A 20,192-nucleotide genomic window follows, 5' to 3' on the forward strand; every position below is an offset into this window, starting at 1 on the left:
AAAGATGGCCATCCACTGGCCACTGGGTCTATTTTTTTTTTACAAGTAGGCCACAAGTCTTTTCTATGTCCCCAGAGCTTAGTTCAGGACCTACCTCACTATTTCTGGTCTTTTATCTAAATAGAGAGTGGATGGCTAGGTCACATCTGTCAGGACTAGGGCTGAGGCACTAAGCACGATTTTTTAATCTTTTTAAAGGCCTCCCCATATATGGGGTCCATGAGAAAGTCCCAGTCTCTTTAGTAAGGGGAGATTATTAGGGAGTGCCAGGTGGCAAAGCCTTGCTTTTTAACTTGTAGTAACAGAGTATTCCAGGAAGACTAACAAAGGACCAAACACGCCTAATTCTTAGAGCCTTTGAAGGTGAGGTCTGATGCCCTCTTGGGCCTCTTTGCTCATGGTGTATTGTTGTACCCTGAGGAATCTCACCAGTTTTCAATGTCACAATGGTGGGGGGCACCATTTTGCCTAAATTATACCACCAGTCTCTGCCCAGGCTGTTGGATATCTCTCTAACTAGGTCCATTCTAATACTATTCTTGATGTTGCTTGAGGCTCATGTAATCTATATTCTTCTTCTAATTTTAAAGTTAAATTTATAGAGACAGAGGCTTGCCAAGGGATTGAAGTTCCTTCCAAAGAGCAGCTTATTTGGGATTTTAAATATGCTAGTGTGTCTCTCCACAACAATGGGGTGGGGCTTGAGAAATGATGAGGGAGGAATGAGTTACTTGTCTTATTCATAGATTAACTTTCTTATCAGTGGTCCAAGAGTATGGTTTCTGACCATTAGACCCGAATACTAAGGATTTCTGGTTCCTCAATTTCTCCTGTGGCTCTGTCAGGACTGAAAACTCTGCTCTGAGATCATGAAGGGAAGCCATGGGGGTCTCTTCCACAGTTAGGGTTACCCCAGTCTCACGTAGGGTGTCTGTTCCCCATATCCCATAGTCATCATCCTCTGAGAAAAGGACTTAGGTGGTCTGTTATCTGTCTCTTTCTTGGGGCAGTCTCTTGCCCAGTGTCCCTTTTCTTTACAGTACCCACATTGGTCCTTATCTACAGGTGGTGTGAAGGTCCTATGGAGTTCTGAGGTCTTTTTGGCCCTGTGTTGCCGAGTTACCCTGTCTGCCTATTCCCTCCATCTTTTATATAAACTTCCTTATCAACTGCAAATGTATCCAAAATCCTAATTAAATTTCTATCCTGCCTTCCATCTGGTCTACTTCCTCTTGCCTCAGCCACTCTCTTGTCTCTTTCTCCTTTTTCTTTTTTAGTCTCTTTCTTGTGGTACACTTTCTCTGCCTCCTTAACCAGATCTTTAAAAGATAATGTTTGCAGACTCTCTAGATGCTGTAACCTTCGCCTAATGTCAGAAGCAGACTGCCCAAATGAAAGCCATGGCCACTGCTGCCTGCTGGCTCTCTGACATAGAGTCAAAGGGAGCGTAATGCTTGTATGATTCTATGAGGCACTCTAAAATCACTGCTGGGGGCTCCTTTTCCTCTTTAGGATCCCTCTTACCTTGACCAAATTGCTTTTGCGCCGGTTAGCTCCTCACTTTCCTGCAACCCTACCCCTGTGTAAATGTGTCAACTGCTTGCTACCTTCAGGCCTGTTAGGGTCACAGTCAGGACCTGTCAGAGGGAAGCCTGCATCTATTTCATTTGGAAGTTGTGTCAGCCATCCATTGGCTCCCAGCACAACTTTGTTGCCTCAAGCAGAATCCTTTCCTTCTCCTCTGTGGTAAAATTAAACTGCAATAGCTGTTGACAGTCATCCCAAGTGGGCTGATGAGAGAACATGAGAGATTCCATTAGATTAGTAAGGCTAGAGGTGTTTTCAGAGAAGGGGGCGTGTTTTGCCTTCCAATTATAGAGATCAGAGGAGGAAAAAGGCCAGTACAGAAGGAGCTGCAGTTCCATGGTCTGCTGGAGTAGGGCCATAAGTACTTAAATCCTGCACGATTGTTGGGTTTGGTCCCTCTAGGCTCTGAGCTCATTTGTCTTGGGTTCCAGCAGCTGGTCCCTCCCCCATGTTTCCAGCAGTACCCTGTTGAGATATCTGGGAGGGGACCAGTTGGGGATATAAGGGTGGGGTATTACGCCATTCTGGAGGTTATTACATCTCTGGAAATATCTCAAGAGGAGCCAAGGGTTGCATTCCTCCCGTCCCCCTTCCGTTTACATCTTCGTTTTTTTTTTTTTTTTCACTGAGTGGCAGAAAGCTAGGACTAGGGAGTCCAGCTTGTTCTTTTGAACTCAAGGTTTCAACCAGGTGCTCTCTGGTGGCCAACTACCATCAACAGGTGGCAATTTTGTAGAGCAGAAAGTTCTCCAAAATCTCTTTCTGACATCTACAAAGAGATTGTGAGTCCTAGTCATAATTTCAGTTTGATGCTCGAGAGTCAATCCAAGGGGAGTGCTAATAGTCTGTCCCATCTGCAGAGTCACATACAGGGAGACAAACAATATATACAGTAATAGAAACACATGGCCAAGTTAGCACACTCTCACTTGGCACCCAGTAACAGAAATAGTAAACACACTCTCACTTGGTACCCAGTAACATTAACAGATGGCCAAGTGAGCACATACTTATTTGGCACCCTGATGGGAGATCTCCAGGCATCCCTGGAGCTTCCTCAGACCTCCTGGGATGTCTCCCAGTATAGCATGCTCCTGACATGCCTGTTAGTAACCTCCCCTCCATACAGAATAGGAAGATTGCAAACCATGAATTCTGAATTCAAACACAGCTGGCAGACAAAAACATAGACAAAGACAGGATCTTACCTGCAAGTGGGGTCTCTGAGAAAAGGTTTAGGCCACAAATCCAGGCAGATGAGCTCCCATATGTAAGAACCCCGAAGTTTGGCCTCCACTCAAGTCCCAGGATGAACTGGCCAAGACACCAATGATTCCAGAGAAAACCACACTTGATGCAAACTGAAAGAGGATTTATTATCAGCTAACTGAGGACATTTTTAACACTATGCAGAGTAGGGGATTTCGACCCTGAATGGTGACAGTGAGGAGCTTTTAACAGCTAGCTGAGGAACTGAGATGAGTTGGGAGGAAAGCTGGGAGAAGTTGGGAAGAGTTGGGAGGGTTTAGGAGAATTGGGAGGAGATTTGGGAAGATATGGGAAGAGTTGAGAGGAGTGTTATTTTCTGCCTGGATGTCCTTGGTAAAATTACAATTACCATATCTCTGGCTGTAAGGATAAGAAATGAAAAGTCTGTTTGGTCACTATAGAGAACAAAGAACTTCTTTTCTGGCTGTATGTTTAGAGATCAGGGAAACAAGCTTGGGGAATGTCCAGGGGCTTTACCTTCGAGTGAGAAACAATCTAAGTCAGGGTCTATCACATGAAGATCTAATTGAACTCTGATGGTTCATCAGATCCTGGGCTTTTTTTGGTTGGGAGATTATTAATGATTGTTTCTATTTCTTTAGGAGTTATGGAAGTAATTACAGAATTTCTCTGATCCTGATTTCATTTTGGTACTTGATATCTGTCTAGATACATGTCTATTTTTTTTCCTTATTTTCCATTTTTGTTGAGTATAGGCTTGTTTAGTAGGATCTGATGATTTTTGACTTTCCTAAGTTTCTGTTGTTATGTCTCCCTTTTCAGTTCTCGTTTTATTAATTTGGATACTGTCCCTGTGCCCTGTAGTTAGTCTGTCTAATGGTTTATCATTCTTGTTGATTTTCTCAAAGAACTAGCTCCTAATTTCTTTGATTTTTTTTGTTTAATTCCTTTGTTTGAACTTGGTTGATTTCAACCCTGAGATTGATTTTTTTCCTGCCTTCAACACCTCTTGAGTGAATTTGCTCCCTTTTGTTCTAGAGCTTTTAGGTGTGCTTCAACCTACTCCAGTATCCTCTTTCCAATTTCGATTCGGAGGCATTCAGAGGTATGAGTTTCCCTCTTAGAACTGCTTCCATTGTGTCCCATAACTTTTGGTATGTTGTAGCTTCATTTTCATTAAACGCTAAAAAAGTCTTAAATTTATCTCTATTTCTTCCTTGTCTGAGTTATCACTAACTATATTGTTGTTCACCTTCTATGTTTATGTGTGTTTTCAATTACTTATATTTCTTTTTTAGATAAGCCTTAGTTTTTAGTGATCACATAGGATGCATAGGATTATTTCGATATTTTTATATCTGTTGAGACAAGTTTTGTGACTGATTATATGGTCAATTTTGGAGAACGCATCATGAGGGGCTGAGAAGAAGGGATATCCTTTTGTATTTGGGTAAAATATTTATAGATATCAACTAATATATTTGTTTCATAACTGCCATTAGTTTAACTGTGTCTCTTTTAAATTTTTGTTTCCAGGGACTTTCCATTGATGAGGGAGGGGTGTTCAGCTATTATTGTCTGGGGTGCAATGTGTGCTTTTGAGCTTTATAAAGTTTCTTTTATGAATGTGGATGACATTGCATTTGGCGTATAAATGTTCAGACTTGGGAATTCATCTTGGTAAATTTTAACATTGATGAATATGAAGTGTCCCTCCTCTTTTTTTGATAACTTTGGGTTGAAAGTCGAATTTATTTGATATTAGAATGGCTACTCAAACTTGTTTCTTTGGAACATTTGCTTGGATAATTGTTTTCCAGCCTTTTACTCTAAGGTAATATCTGTATTTGTCCCTGAGATTTGTTTCTAGTACGCTTGGTCTTGCTTACACATCCTGCCTGTTATTCTATGTCTTTTTATTGGTGAATTGTGTCCGCTGATATTATGAGATATTAAGGAAAGGTAGTAGTTGCTTCCTGTTATTTTTGTTGTTATAGTTGGAATGTGATTCATGTAGCTTTCTTCTTTTAGGTTTGCTTCAAGATCAATTTCTTGGTTTTTCTAGAGTGTAATTTCCCTCCTTATATTGGAGTTTTCCCATTACTACCCCCTTGATGGGCTGGATTTGTTCGAGCATATTGTGTAGATATCGTTGTTTTTCATGGAATACCTTGTTTTGCTGCATCTAGTAGCCTTGTCTGCCATCTCTGTTCCCTTAGGGTCTCTATGACATCTGCCCTGGATATTATGGCTTTCATAATCTCTGGGGATAAGTTAGGTATAGTTTTGATAGGATTTCCTTTATAAGTCACTTGACCATTTTCCCTTAGTGCTTTTAATATTCTTCTTTTTCTAGTTTTTTCTTTTCTTTTTTTTTCTTTCTTTTTTATTTTGCATTTGGTGTTTTGATTTCTATATGATGGCAGAAATTTCTCTTGTGGTCCAAACTATTTGGAGTTTTGTAGGCTTCTTGTATATTCATAGGCAACTCTTTCTTTAGGTTAGGGAAGTTTTCTTCTATAATTTTGTTGAATATATTCACTGTCCCTAAATTTGAAAAACTTACTTGTCATTGATATTTATTATTCTTAAGTTTTGTCATTTCCTTGTGTCCTGGATTTTCCCGGTGTAAATATTTCCTTTCTAAAATCCCTTCCAAAAATTCAAATGGGCAGTTTTTCCAGAGAAATTCAAATCAATAGTACTTTATTAAATATTACTTATATAGAATCCTTTCAAATGTTTCTGTTTTCTATTGTCAATACAGTAAAGAGCCTAGCATTTGATAAAAATGAGAATGTATCGCCTCAAGCAGAAGCAGATGAAGATATGGGTTAACATTTTCAATATTTTTGCCAGTTCAATAGATTACTTCATAAGTAGTGTTTGTATTCCCTTCACTGGAGAAGTAGATTCAGGAAGATAGCAATGCAAAATCAGACACTGCTATATGTTGAGTTCAAGCCCAGCTTGAGGTCCTTTAGACCTTGCGATAACAAACACATAGCAACTAGTACAATATGACCACCTGCCTGAGATCTTCCAAGATATACACACAAAGAAAAGGAGAAAAATCATAAAAATAAGAGGGGGACCATCTGGGAAGAAGAAGTGTCTCAGCAAGAGTGGGAGATAATGAATAAACTACTGTGGGTGTAAACGTATGAATTGTTAAAAATAAATGATACAAGATCACTTTGATACTCCACCATGTATTTTATATATATATGACATTTGTTCCTAATCAAACATTATATATTTATTATAAATAATTAAAAGAAGGTTCTTTTTAAAGTTTTGTGTGGGTATGAAAAATGCCCTACCAGTCCACTATATTTCTTGCATTATTTTTTTTATTTTCCTTTCTTCACAGAGATGAAGAAGACAGTATGTTGGATAAATCTGGAGGTATGTGTTTTTGGAGATATTTGCCTGTTTTTTAAAGAGGTCAGAAGAGGGCATCAGATTTCTAGACTGTATAGCAAAAGGGGATAATTTTAGGGTTCACAGTAATTGTAGTTTCCTTTAAAACACATACGAGATAACTTCTCAGCCAACATTCAGAATGAAAGATTAGCTGAAGTTGTAGCTCAGTGGTAAATCACCATTTAAAAGTGATGAGTTTCATCTTCAGTGGCAAAAATAAACAAACAAAAACAAACAAAGAAACAAAACAAAACAATAACAACAAAAACCCCAAACAAACCAACAAATGCACCAAATTAACAAAAATCCTACCAAACAAACAAAACAAAGTTATAAGCCTTGCAAATGAAATGTTAGGTTGTCCAGTTTGCCAAATTAACTGCAAATTGTAAAGTGAGCAAGAAACCCAGTTTGTTCTTGTAAGGAAACAAGCAAAACCAGCATTAAGCATTTTAGGAACCTAAACTTAGGCATGATTAGAGAAGAAAAAAAAAGTACAGTGGCTACAGCAAGAGAACAAACCTCTCAGAGGGTCTAGAGAGATGGCTGTTTTGGTAATGTGCTTTCCTTGAAAGTATATAAATTAAGGAGGGGATCTTAAATCAGGTTTAAAAATGCAGGCTGGAACCCAGTGCAGAGTAGGTGGAGACAGCTTGCTGGCTAGTGGCATTGGTGAGCTGCAGATTCAGAAAGAACCTGTCTCAAGTTTTAAGTTTGGGCAGTCAGAGGTGTTTCATGCCTTAATCCCAGCAGTTGGTATCCAGGGTGAGGTCCAGGACAACAACCCTGCCTTGAAAAAAAAAAAAGAAAAAAAAAAGAGAAAAAAAGGAAGTTGGAATGTGATTGAGAATGCAGCAAATGTCTATTTGTCCCCTTCTTATGCATAATTATTCTGAAATGTATATGCATCAGTTTTTTGCCAAAACTCTTTATGTGATTTACAAAATCCATTAAAATGATTTTTTTTTTTGTATTTTTGTTTTTTCTCTTTGAGGAAATTGTCAATATTAAGAAAGTGTTATAATGTTGTAATCTCCATTGTATAGTAAAAATAAACATCTTTCAAGAGAAATGATCAGCACACCTTAAAAGACACAAAGGACAGGGATGGAAAGATGGCTTAGAAATTATGAGCACTTGTTCTTGGACAGAACCAAGTTTTAGTTCATAGGACCCACATAATGGCTCAAAACCACTTTTAATTCTATATCCATGGGTTTTGGAAGTCTCTTCTAGTTTCTATGTGCACCACACATGCATGTTTATAAATACAAACATGCAAAAACAAATTACTTAAATAAATAAAACAATTGAAAATTACAAACAACAGCCCCTTCATCTGAAACAAAGTAGGAGAGTCTTGTTTGGGGTCCGTTTTACTTTAGCTTTCAAGTTAGTATTGTAAACTTGGAAAATGGAAAGCCTCTGGGTAGTAGTGGCAGCTAAAATACTAACTCCTTTTTGCTCTTCAATGACAGATGACTGATTGAGCCTTTCTCACCCTTAGTACACATGTGCAAACACTGCCAATCAGCAAGGACCTTGGCTGAGATTGTTTTCCCGCTATCCAAACCCTGTTACCCAGTATGCTTTGTGGTAGTCATGAAGCTGAGTTCTTGTGGAAGCAAGGTTCTTGAGGAAGCATGGTAGGGAGAAGTCTCAGTGGAGGTAGTCAATTGTCTGTTGAAAGATGATTAATCCTGTTTGAGCTGGGGGCCTGTGTGGGGATGAAGGTGGAGGGGTGGAGGTGTTACTTTGGGAGTAAGGAGAGGAGGTGACCCTCACTGGACTCAGGAAGGTACTGCTTCCAGGCTCACAATCAACTTTTCCCACTTAGGTCTCTGCTGAGAAAAACAGAGAACTTCGCTAAGGGCAGGAGTTTGAACAGAATTATCTCCTAGCAGAAAGCAGGAAAGCCAGGGAATTGGAGACCCTTGAAGTCTTCTTGGGGCTTGGGGATGTGAGGAGTGAGTAAATTGGAAGTCAGTTAGTGGAGCCAACAGACTAAAACCTTCTTTTTGCTGCTGCTGCCCGCCAGGAATTCATTAAAAACAAACTGAAAACCAGTCTTCATTTACCTCTACCTGTTGTGAAAATGCAAGATTCCCGAAATTTCTATGTATAGGCTCCAACTGCCTCAAAATACAGAGGCTCCTCTCAGCCTCAGAAGTGCTGGGACTTCACACATAATTCAGGCCAGGTTTCCGTTATTTATTTGTTGTTTTGGTTTAGGAAAGTAAGCTCTAACTCTATATCTCAGGATTGTCTGAAACCTCAACTGCAGCTTTGACTGGCCTTGAAACTGAAGTCCTCAGCCTTACAAATGTACCTGGGCCTGAGGAAACATGTGCTCTTTATTTTTTATATTTAAAGTTTGTTTTTTTTTTCTTCCTTTTTTCCTTGTTAAAGATTGAAACCAGAGCTTCTTGCTGTAGCAGTAAAATATTTGTCCAGCCAGAAAGAACTTTTATTTTAGATCTGCTTTAGATTTGTATTATGATGAAAAAAATTGAGGAGCTTGGTTGTGATAAAAGCAACCATGATTTCATTTGGAGATTGAGATGCTGACACATTTACTCTAATTTATCAAAAACCTAACAAGAATGGGACCAAAATTTAGATCATCCTGTGATTGCATATAAACCCACTTGAAGTCACAGTTAAAGCCATCATATTAGGTGTGTGTGTGTCTGTGTGTGTGTGTGTGTGTGTGTGTGCGTGTGTTTATTTACATTTCAAATATTAGTCATTTCCTGGTTTCACCCCAGAAACTCCCTTTACGATTCCACCCTTCCTGTGCTTCTCATGTTCCCCCACCCACCAACTCTCATGTCCCTACTCTGGTATTTGCCTACACTGGGGCACCAACCTTCACATGACCAAGGACCTCTCCTATCACTGATGTCTGACAAGGCCATCCTCTGCTATATATGTAGCTGGCGCCATGGGTCCCCCTCTTTGTTTGCTGGCATAGTCCCTGAGTGCTCTGGGGGGGGGTCTCTTGGTTCATATTATTGTTCTTCCTGTGAGGTTACAAACCCCTTCAGCTCCTTCAGTCCTTCCTCTAACTCCTCCACTGTGGACCCCATAATCACTCTGATTGTTGCCTGTTAGCATGAGCCTCTGTTTTTGCCAACCTCTGGCAGAGCCCCTAAGGACACAGCCATATTAGGCTCCTTTCAGCAATCATTTGTTGGTATCCACAATAGTGACAGTGTCTGGTGTTTATATACGGGATGGATCCACAGGTTGGGCAGATTCTGAATGGTCATTCCTTCAGTCTCTGCCCTGCACTTTGTCTCCATATTTCCTCCCAGTAGTATTTTGTTCCCCATTCTGAGAAGGACGGAAACATGCACATTTTTTCTTCCTTCTTGAGCTTTATGTGGTCTGTGAATTACATTTTGGGTATTCTGAACTTTTAGGATAATATCCACTTATCAGTGAGTGCATACCATATTTTTTCCTTTGGGATTGTGTTACCTCATACAGGATGATATACTTTAGACCTATCCATTTGCGTGAGAACTTCCTGAAGTCATTGTTTCCTTATGGTCACTATACATTTTTATCACTATTTCTCTATAATACAGCTTGACGTCAGGGATGATTCCCCCTGAAGTTCTTTTATTGTTGTGAATAGTTTTTAAATATCCTGTATTTTCGTTATTCCAAATGATTTTGCATATTGCTTTTTCTATCTTTATAAAGAATTGAGTTTGAATATTGATGGAGAGGGCATGGAATCGGAGCTTACTTTTGGCAAGAAAGCCATTTTTACTAAATTAGTTGGGTCACCAATCTTTGGCCATGGGAGATCTTTCCATCTTCTGAGAATTTCAATTTCTTTCTGTAGAGACTTGAAGTTCTTGTCCTGCAGAACTTTGACTTGCTTTTTTCGTGTCACACCAAGTTATTAAAATATGTGACTATTGTGAACCGTGTTGCTTCCATAACTTCTTTTTCAGCCTGTTTATCCTTTGAGTAGAGGAAAGCTAGTGATCTATTTGAGTTAATTGTATATCCAGTCACTTTGCTAAAGTTGTTTCTCAGGTTTAAGGGTTCTTTGGTGGATTTTTTGGGGTCACTAAATATACTAACTTATTACCTGCTAATAGTGATATTTTGATTTGTTCTTTTCCAATTTTTATCATTTTGGCCTCTTTTTGTTGTCTATTTAATCTGGTTAGAACTTCTAGTACTATAGTAAATAGGTAGGGAGAGAGTGGGAATCCTTGTCATATATTAGTGGGATTGCATCAAGTTTCTCTCCATTTATTTTGATGTTGGATCCTGGTTTGCTACTATGTTTAGTTATGGGCCTTGCTTTCTGAATCTATCCAAGACTTTCATCATAAAGGCGTGTTGATTTTTTTAAATGATTCCTCAGCGTCTAATGAGATAATACTGAGATTTTTCCTTGAGATTCTTTACATATTGGATTACATTGATGGATTCCCATATATTGAACCATTCCTGTATCCCTGGGATGAAGCGGCTTGATCATGAAGGATGATCATTTTGATGTGTTCTTGAATTGTGTTTAACAGAATGTTATTGAGTATTTTTGCGTCAATATTCATAAGTTAAATAGGTTTGAAGTATCCTTTCTTCATTGGGTTTTTGTACGGTTTGGGTATAAGAGTAATTGTGGTTTCATAGAACAAATTAAGTAGTGTTCTTTTTTTTTGTTTTTGATTTTGCATAATAGATTGAAGATTGTTGGTATTGGTGTTTCATTGAAAGTCTGATAGAATTCTGCACTAAACCCATCAGATCCTGGGCTTTATTTTATTTTATTTTATTTTTTTGGTGCGGGGGAGCTCCTAATTACTGCTTCTATTTCTTTGGGGGTTATGGGAGTGTTTAATGGGTTTATCTTAACCTGATCGAAATTTAGTACCTGACATCTGTCTAGATAATTGTCCATTTCATCCAGATTTTTCACTTTTGCTGAGTTAGAGGCTTGTATAGTAGGATCTGATGATTTTTTTGGATTTACTAAGTATCTGTTGTTATGTCTCCCTTTTCATTACTGGTTTTGTTAATGTTGATACTTTCCTTGTACCCTGTAATTTGTCTGGCTAATATTTTATCTATCTTGTTGATTTTCTCAAGGATCCAGCTCCTAGTTTGTTTGATTTTATGTCATAGTTCTTGAAAAGAGAGAGAGAGAGAGAGAGAGAGAGAGAGAGAGAGAGAGAGAGAGAGAGAGAGAGAGAGAGAGAGAGATCTAGACAAGAGAAAATAGCAATGCCAAGCTTTTTTGGGGAAATCCAGGTACTTTATTCAGTTGCAAATAGCAAGACTCAAGCTCAGTCTCTGGGCTTGTTTTAGAATAGTAAAAATGCCAGCTACTCTCTGGAAGTGGGAGATGTGCTTTGAAATAACTTTGCTAGGTAATTAAGAATATAGCTATCTACAATAGGAATCTCTAATATTGGACTAGATAATAGACCAGTCTAAGATTGAGTTAGAATGACTGGTCACACTGAAGAAAAGGGAACAATCATTATGATTCTATTAAATGACTAATCTTACTAAGTCAAAATATACAGTCTGTGATATTCTTTTGCCATAAAGTTAAAAGGCTTGAAACTAGTCTAAACTGGAAAAATGGCAAGCAAGGGTGGATCTAAAACATGAATCTAATTAGTTTCTTAGTTATTTCAATCAGGGCACTGAGTCAACTTACCTTCCAGCTCATCACACAAATTAAACATCATGCTTTTGCAGCGTTCTGTGGAGAGAACGTGTTTTTCCCTTCCCTAATAATATAACTGTTTAGGATCAATTTATAAGCCAATAAATTGATCCTTTTAAGATGCTATAAAGCATTTATTAAATTCTTTGACATTTAAATTTCAAAATTTGAAAATAAAGGTATGATTTAAATAGTGTGCATGGGCATGCACTAAATAGTATGTACAGGAATGCAATTTTCCCCTTCTTCATCTTTTAAGAAGTTAAACTTTTAAAGTTTCACAACATCTAATGTTTTGAATTAATAACTTGTTTTCAAAAGATTTTAAATACTAGGCTGTCAAGGGGCAGTGACTAACTGCACTTTCAATCATGTCTCTTAAGGAGCGCTGGTAACTAGAAAGCTTGAAAATTTATTAAGAATCACATGTGCATTATTTCTTTATATATTAACTAGAAATAAGAGCAAATATAATAAGAGCAAATAGTAGCAAATTATTAAGTAAAAGTCCTCAAGGGTTATCACTATTATGTGGAAACAAGTAGTACCTGAGGACACTAAAAGGAAAGAATTATACATGCACAATATTTAAGAATACTAAAATATTATCTTAAACCATAACTGTTATGAATAGCCAAAGAATGATGTTATATTTCTAAACCACCTTATATGTACAACCTACAGACTGTCTGAGAAATAAATTTATTCTGGCATTGCTTTAAAATGTCCAGGCAATAAGGACAATTTAATAAATTTCTAAAAACCACCTTCTTAAAAGGACAGCATTTTTTTCTATGAGTTGTATATGCTTAAGCAATTGCAAATTTGAGAATTAATAGCATCTGAGGGACGAACAATCTTAAGCAATTTTGAGCAATGAGATATAGCATTGAATATTAATATACAAATTAAGGTTTGATTGTTCAGCATTTTAAAACACCATCTACAGCACACAGCTAGGTTATTTGTGCTGAAACAGGGGGAAATTGTGTGTCTCAAGGTCCCACCCCACAGCAACCTGTAGCTAGCTGTGCCCACATGGGCCAAGGATCGGCTGGGAGGATGAGAAAAATGACTTTACAATGTTTTTTCTGGCCAAGGAATTGTCTTGGGCACAGCTAATATTTAATTGCCAATGAATATAATTAACAATTATAAAAGCTTTCTTTATTTTTAGTAAATGTTTTTAGTAAACTAAACTCTAGTAATAAAGGGATATTGTCTCTGAATCTTTTGGGTGAGAGCAAGGATTTAAAGTAAACTTCCCTTGAGAAGAATTAGTTAATAAACATCTTTCACTTAGGAAAAAATATGCATTGAAAGGTTAATACTCTTAGCTTCTTGTATAGAAGCAGAGACAATAAAATTATTTCTTACATAATGTAAAGCTATATTAGCCATACCTAGAGGCAAACTTTTCCAGTGATTACCAGTTCACTAGAAGCAAACCATTTATCATGGAAGGAAAAAACAAACAAACAAACAAACAAACAAACAAACAAACAAACAAACAACAACAAAATGAACCTTCAAACCTATAATAACCGTACATGAAGTAGGCAAGGCAGGTTGTAAGGCCTTTATAAGTTCTACAGTCTGATTTACACTTCTATAAACTTTGAATTAGAACTCTATTTAGAACAACATCTGTATAGATCTGCAAAACTGTTCATTTAGCTTAAACAAATTGCCCTGGTGGCAGGGAGAGGTAAGTTTTAAGAGCTTCCTTAGGCATCATTTGTAAGACAAAAGAAAGTCACACAAGTCCTGATGAGGCTGTTCTGAGATTTGTATGGCTGTATGGCCATAGAGAGCTGTATTAGTGCTGTCATAAGATGATTAGTCTTGTAATAATCTTAACAATATATGGGTGAGTAGAAAATCTTAAATTTGCAATCAAAGCTGCAGTCAATGGAATACTGGAAGTTTTAACCATAACTTTCAAGTTTATTTTGCAACGTTAGGATAATATCTACAAACTTGGGAAAGCAAAACACAATTTTTAAATAATTTATCATCTTTAAAATCAATATTAGAAGCATTACTATCATGAAGTTTGGCTGCCAATTTATACCTATGAATGCTTTACAGTGCAAATTTTAATGTTTTATTAAAGGGACGTTGTTTTAGATCTTATCTTTAATTTTACTTTTTAGGATATTAATCACATTAATTATTATCTCAATAGAAATATTTTTAGAGACCTAGGCTCTTGGCCTGCCTTATGCCATGCGTTGGAAAGACATTAAACTTGAGTTAATAATTTTAAGACTAACCATCTGTAGCAATGTAACAATTATTAATCTTAACCAATAACTTATGAGCTGATAGTGAAAACATACAGAGCACAATACCAATAATAATAAAAAAAGAACCAAATGAAGCAGTTACATTTAGACCAATCAGATAATATTCTTTTTTTTTCCTAGCTACAATCACAGAATACAAAACACTTTATCATTTGTCAAACACATTAATCACGATTGTAGAGAACCCTCCAGGAAAAAACCATTTATCAGCTTTTTTAACCCAAATCTAAGAGGCTGTAGACGTTCCCTTTTTTATTCTTATAAGAAACCATTTTTCCAGTAGGGGCCCTCCTGCCATATGTCTGTTTCCTGGTTGAAGCACTTGGCACCTCTCAGCTTTGCAGATAAAATATTTTTGCCATCCTTATTATCCAACATAAAACATAGAACATTCATTCATACAGACAAGACACGAACATACATGAATTGAACAGGTGAACAGATTTGTGCACCAGATATTAGACAAGACACAACAGGGACAGAATACTTCTGCTGTAAAGCCCAGAGAGAACAAAGCATGGCACTCCATCTGCCTGATTATTAGTTTCCTTTTAATAAAGCCTTTCTTTTCTCACACCTGAAAATATAGCTTCTGGGAGCTACTGCTAACCTTCTATTATGTTCCTAGCTCCTGATATGCCTCACTGGTGAAACTAATTAGCGCTCAGGTTAATGCTGTTTCAGCTTAGCCCATACCGACCTTCTAAAGTACAAATTTCCTTTATTTTCTTCTTCTATGGAGCTCCAAACCAACAGTGTTTCTTCCAAATGTCCTCTGCCTTTTCTCAGTCTCGCGTGGGCACCAGAAGTTGTGTCCAGCCAGTGTCTCACATGTCCGGGTTCTACTCTGGAAAGACATCTTGGAAACTTGGAGGAGAGGAGTGGGTTATGCAGCTCGAGAGAGAGAGACATGGAACCAAGACAGTCATTCTGATCAAAGCTCAATTTTACTATTTCCAACACTCATTTATGAAGCAGGGGGAGGGACCTGACTCCCGCCAAATCATCTTGGAGTAAAGTTGCAGGTGAACATGTGATCTGTCCAGAAGAGCTAGTTGGCAGGTAGCAGTAGTGGAAGTGGCAGGACGATATGGTGGCAAGCTCTGCCCCCGATGCTCTCTAATACTGATACCTGAGCAAATAAGTTTCAGGCTGGGGAGGGGAGGGTACACAATTGAACTTAGCAGAAATGCCCAGTGAAGGGAAGTTTTATCCTGTAGAGAACACTTACAGTAGATAGGCCGGCCCCCTGCTCAAGGGACAGAACCACCTATGGATATCAAAATTTTTAACCCATTAATTTTCCTGTCTAAATGAAAGACATGGACCAGAATGAAGTAGATAATTAAGGAAGTGGCATCCAGGAACAGCACCACCTGCGGTTCTATCCGGACTGCAGACACAGAACTCTGACACTCTTGCTGCTGCCAAGAGTCTCATGCTGACAGGAACCCAGTGTAGCTTTTTGTTTTTTTTTTTTTGGGGGGGGGCGGGGGTTCTGTCCGCAACTGACCAATGCAGATGTGGATGCTTGGAGTCAACCATCAGACTGAGCTCAGGGGCCAGAGTTGGGAATCTGACAGAAGGACTGCAGGAGCTGAAGGGGCATTGCTATCACATAGAAAGAACATCAGCTGTCTAAACTACCTAGTGGTCCTAGGGGCTATAACACCAAGCAAGGAGTGAACAGGGCGATATCCATGGCTCCAAATACATATGTAACAGAGGTCGGCTGTGTCTGACATTAATGGGAGGAGAGGCCCTTGGTTCTGTGAAATTTGGATGACCGAGCATAGGGAGAACCTGAAGTGGTGTGACAAGAGATGGTGAGTGTGAGGGGGAGAACACTCATAGAGGCAAATGGGAGGGAATGAGAAGGGAGGTGGGATGCTGGGGGTTATTGAGGGATAAACAGTGATTGGGATATCTTTTGATATGAAAACAAATGGAACTATTAATAAAACAAGGAATTTTATGCAAAAATATGCTAAACACTTATTTTTTTTTTTATGTGATTTACACTATGAGAGGCATTTCAGGCAGCTAATTGTTAGGGAAGTGCTAGATTGCCCTTGCTTTATGTCTCCTATCGGGCCTTGAAGTTACTTTCCTGCTAATTTTTGATATTTTCTCATCCATTACCTTGACTAATCAAAGGCAGGAGGATATTCATCTTTCATTTGAAGGAACATGGTCTCATGTTGAGTTCCAGTTGTTCTTGGAGATTTCAGAATTTGCTTATCCCTCTGTTAATTGGCTTTTCTGTTATTATGGTTTTCAGAAGGCTGTAGTACAAACAATTTAAGATTATCTGTGTCTCCAGACAGCCGGCCACCTTCCTGGTGAGAGCATGGGGTCTGCCTGGCCTGAGAGGTTTGTGGCACAGGCGCCGGCAGGAGCCTTCTTGGCTCCGGGACTCCGCGGAGGGCAGGCTGCACGGGTGACCGTGTGGAATACAGAGTGCCAGCTGTTTCTGGGACGGGCGAGAGAGTCGCAGAGCTTCTGGGCGGCGCCATCTTCAGCTCCAGACAGCCGGCCACCTTCCTGGTGAGAGCACGGGGGTCTGCCTGGCCTGAGAGGTTTGTGGCACAGGCGCCGGCAGGAGCCTTCTTGGCTCCGGGACTCCGCGGAGGGCAGGCTGCACGGGTGACCGTGTGGAATACAGAGTGCCAGCTGTTTCTGGGACGGGCGAGAGAGTCGCAGAGATTCTGGGGCGGCACCATCCTCAGCTCCAGACAACCAGCCACCTTCCCGGCAAGAGCCACAGAGCTTCTGAGGCTGCGACATCTTCGACTCCAGACAACTGGCCACCTTCCTGGCCAAAGCAACACAGCTTCTGGGAAAGATCCTGTTTTGGGCCTTCACCTTCAGCCAGGAGGAGGTCCAAACACCAGATAACTGTACACCTTCCCTGAGAGAGGAGAGCTTGCCTACAGAGACTGCTCTGACCACTGAAACTCAGAGAAGAGAGCTTGTCTCCCACGCCTGCTGTTAGAGGGTAACAAAATCAACAGAGGAACAATCTTTTAACAAAGACAACTATAACAACTAACTCCAGAGATTGCCAGATGGCGAAAGGTAAACGTAAGAATCCTACTAACAGAAGCCAGGACCACTCACCATCATCAGAACCCAGAACGCCCACTTCGCCCAATCCAGGACACCCTAACACACCTGAAAAGGTAGACCTGGATTTAAAAGCATATCTCATGATGATGGTAGAGGACATAAAGAAGGAATTCAACAACTCACTTAAAGAAATACAGGAGAACACTGCTAAGGAGTTACAAGTCCTTAAAGAAAAACAGGAAAACACTGCTAAAGAGTTACAAGTCCTTAAAGAAAAACAGGAAAACACAACCAAACAGGTAGAAGTCCTTATAGAAAAACAGGAAAACACATCCAAACAGGTGATGGAAATGAACAAAACCATACTAGACCTAAAAAGGGAAGTAGACACAATAAAGAAAACCCAAAGTGAGGCGACGCTGGAGATAGAAACCCTAGGAAAGAAATCTGGAACCATAGATGCCAGCATCAGCAACAGAATACAAGAGATGGAAGAGAGAATCTCAGGTGCAGAAGACTCCATAGAGAACATCGGCACAACAATCAAAGAAAATGGAAAATGCAAAAAGATCCTAACTCAAAACATCCAGGAAATCCAGGACACAATGAGAAGACCAAACCTACGGATAATAGGAGTGGATGAGAATGAAGATTTTCAACTCAAAGGACCAGCAAACATCTTCAACAAAATTATTGAAGAAAACTTCCCAAATCTAAAGAAAGAGATGCCCATGAACATACAAGAAGCCTACAGAACTCCAAATAGACTGGACCAGAAAAGAAATTCCTCCCGACACATAATAATCAGAACACCAAATGCACTAAATAAAGATAGAATACTAAAAGCAGTAAGGGAAAAAGGTCAAGTAACATATAAAGGCAAGCCTATCAGAATTACACCAGATTTTTCACCAGAGACTATGAAAGCCAGAAGAGCCTGGTCAGATGTTATACAGACACTAAGAGAACATAAATGCCAGCCCAGGGTACTATACCCAGCCAAACTCTCAATTACCATAGATGGAGAAACCAAAGTATTCCACGACAAAACTAAATTCACCCATTATCTCTCCACGAATCCAGCCCTTCAAATGATAATAACAGAAAAAAAACAATACAAGGACGGGAACCACGCCCTAGAAAAAACAAGAAGATAATCCATCAACAAACCTAAAAGAAGACAACCACAAGAACAGAATGCCAACTTTAACAACAAAAATAACAGGAAGCAACAATTACCTTTCCTTAATATCTCTTAATATCAATGGACTTAATTCCCCAATAAAAAGACATAGACTAACAGACTGGCTACACAAACAGGACCCAACATTCTGCTGCTTACAGGAAACCCATCTCAGGGAAAAAGACAGACACTACCTCAGAGTGAAAGGCTGGAAAACAATTTTCCAAGCAAATGGTCTGAAGAAACAGGCTGGAGTAGCCATTCTAATATCGGATAAAATCGACTTCCAACCCAAAGTTATCAAAAAAGACAAGGAGGGACACTTCATACTCATCAAAGGTAAAATCCTCCAAGAGGAACTCTCAATTCTGAATATCTACGCTCCAAATGCAAGGGCAGCCACATTCATTAAAGACACTTTAGTAAAGCTCAAAGCACACATTGCACCTCACACAATAATAGTGGGAGACCTCAACACACCACTTTCATCAATGGACAGATCGTGGAAACAGAAACTAAACAGGGACACAGTGAAACTAACAGAAGTTATGAAACAAATGGACCTGACAGATATCTACAGAATATTTAATCCTAAAACAAAAGGATATACCTTCTTCTCAGCACCTCACGGGACCTGCTCCAAAATTGACCATATAATTGGTCACAAAATAAGCCTCAACAGATACAAAAATATTGAAATTGTCCCATGTATCCTATCAGACCACCATGGCCTAAGACTGATCTTCAATAACAACATTAAGAATGGAAAGCCAACATTCACGTGGAAACTGAACAACACTCTTCTCAATGATACCTTGGTCAAGGAAGGAATAAAGAAAGAAATTAAAGACTTTTTAGAGTTTAATGAAAATGAAGCCACAACGTACCCAAACCTTTGGGACACAATGAAAGCATTTCTAAGAGGGAAACTCATAGCTCTGAGTACCTCCAAGAAGAAACGGGAGAGAGCACATACTAGCAGCTTGACAACACATCTAAAAGCTCTAGAAAAAAAGGAAGCAAATTCACCCAAGAGGAGTAGACGGCAGGAAATAATCAAACTCAGGGGTGAAATCAACCAAGTGGAAACAAGAAGAACTATTCAAAGAATTAACCAAACGAGGAGTTGGTTCTTTGAGAAAATCAACAAGATAGATAAACCCTTAGCTAGACTCACTAGAGGGCAAAGGGACAAAATCCTAATCAACATAATCAGATATGAAAAGGGAGACATAACAACAGATCCTGAAGAAATCCAAAACACCATCAGAACCTTCTACAAAAGCTTATACTCAACAAAACTGGAAAACCTGGACGAAATGGACAAATTTCTGGACAGATACCAGGTACCAAAGTTGAATCAGGATCAAGTTGACCTTCTAAACAGTCCCATATCACCTAAAGAAATAGAAGCAGTTATTAATAGTCTCCCAACCAAAAAAAGCCCAGGACCAGATGGGTTTAGTGCAGAGTTCTATCAGACCTTCAAAGAAGATCTAATTCCAGTTCTGCACAAACTATTTCACAAGATAGAAGTAGAAGGTACTCTACCCAACTCATTTTATGAAGCCACTATTACTCTGATACCTAAACCACAGAAAGATCCAACAAAGATAGAGAACTTCAGACCAATTTCTCTTATGAATATCGATGCAAAAATCCTTAATAAAATTCTCGCTAACCG

Source organism: Mus musculus, chromosome Y (genome assembly GCF_000001635.26).
Source record: "Mus musculus strain C57BL/6J chromosome Y, GRCm38.p6 C57BL/6J".
In the NCBI taxonomy this organism is placed as follows: Eukaryota; Metazoa; Chordata; class Mammalia; order Rodentia; family Muridae; genus Mus; species Mus musculus.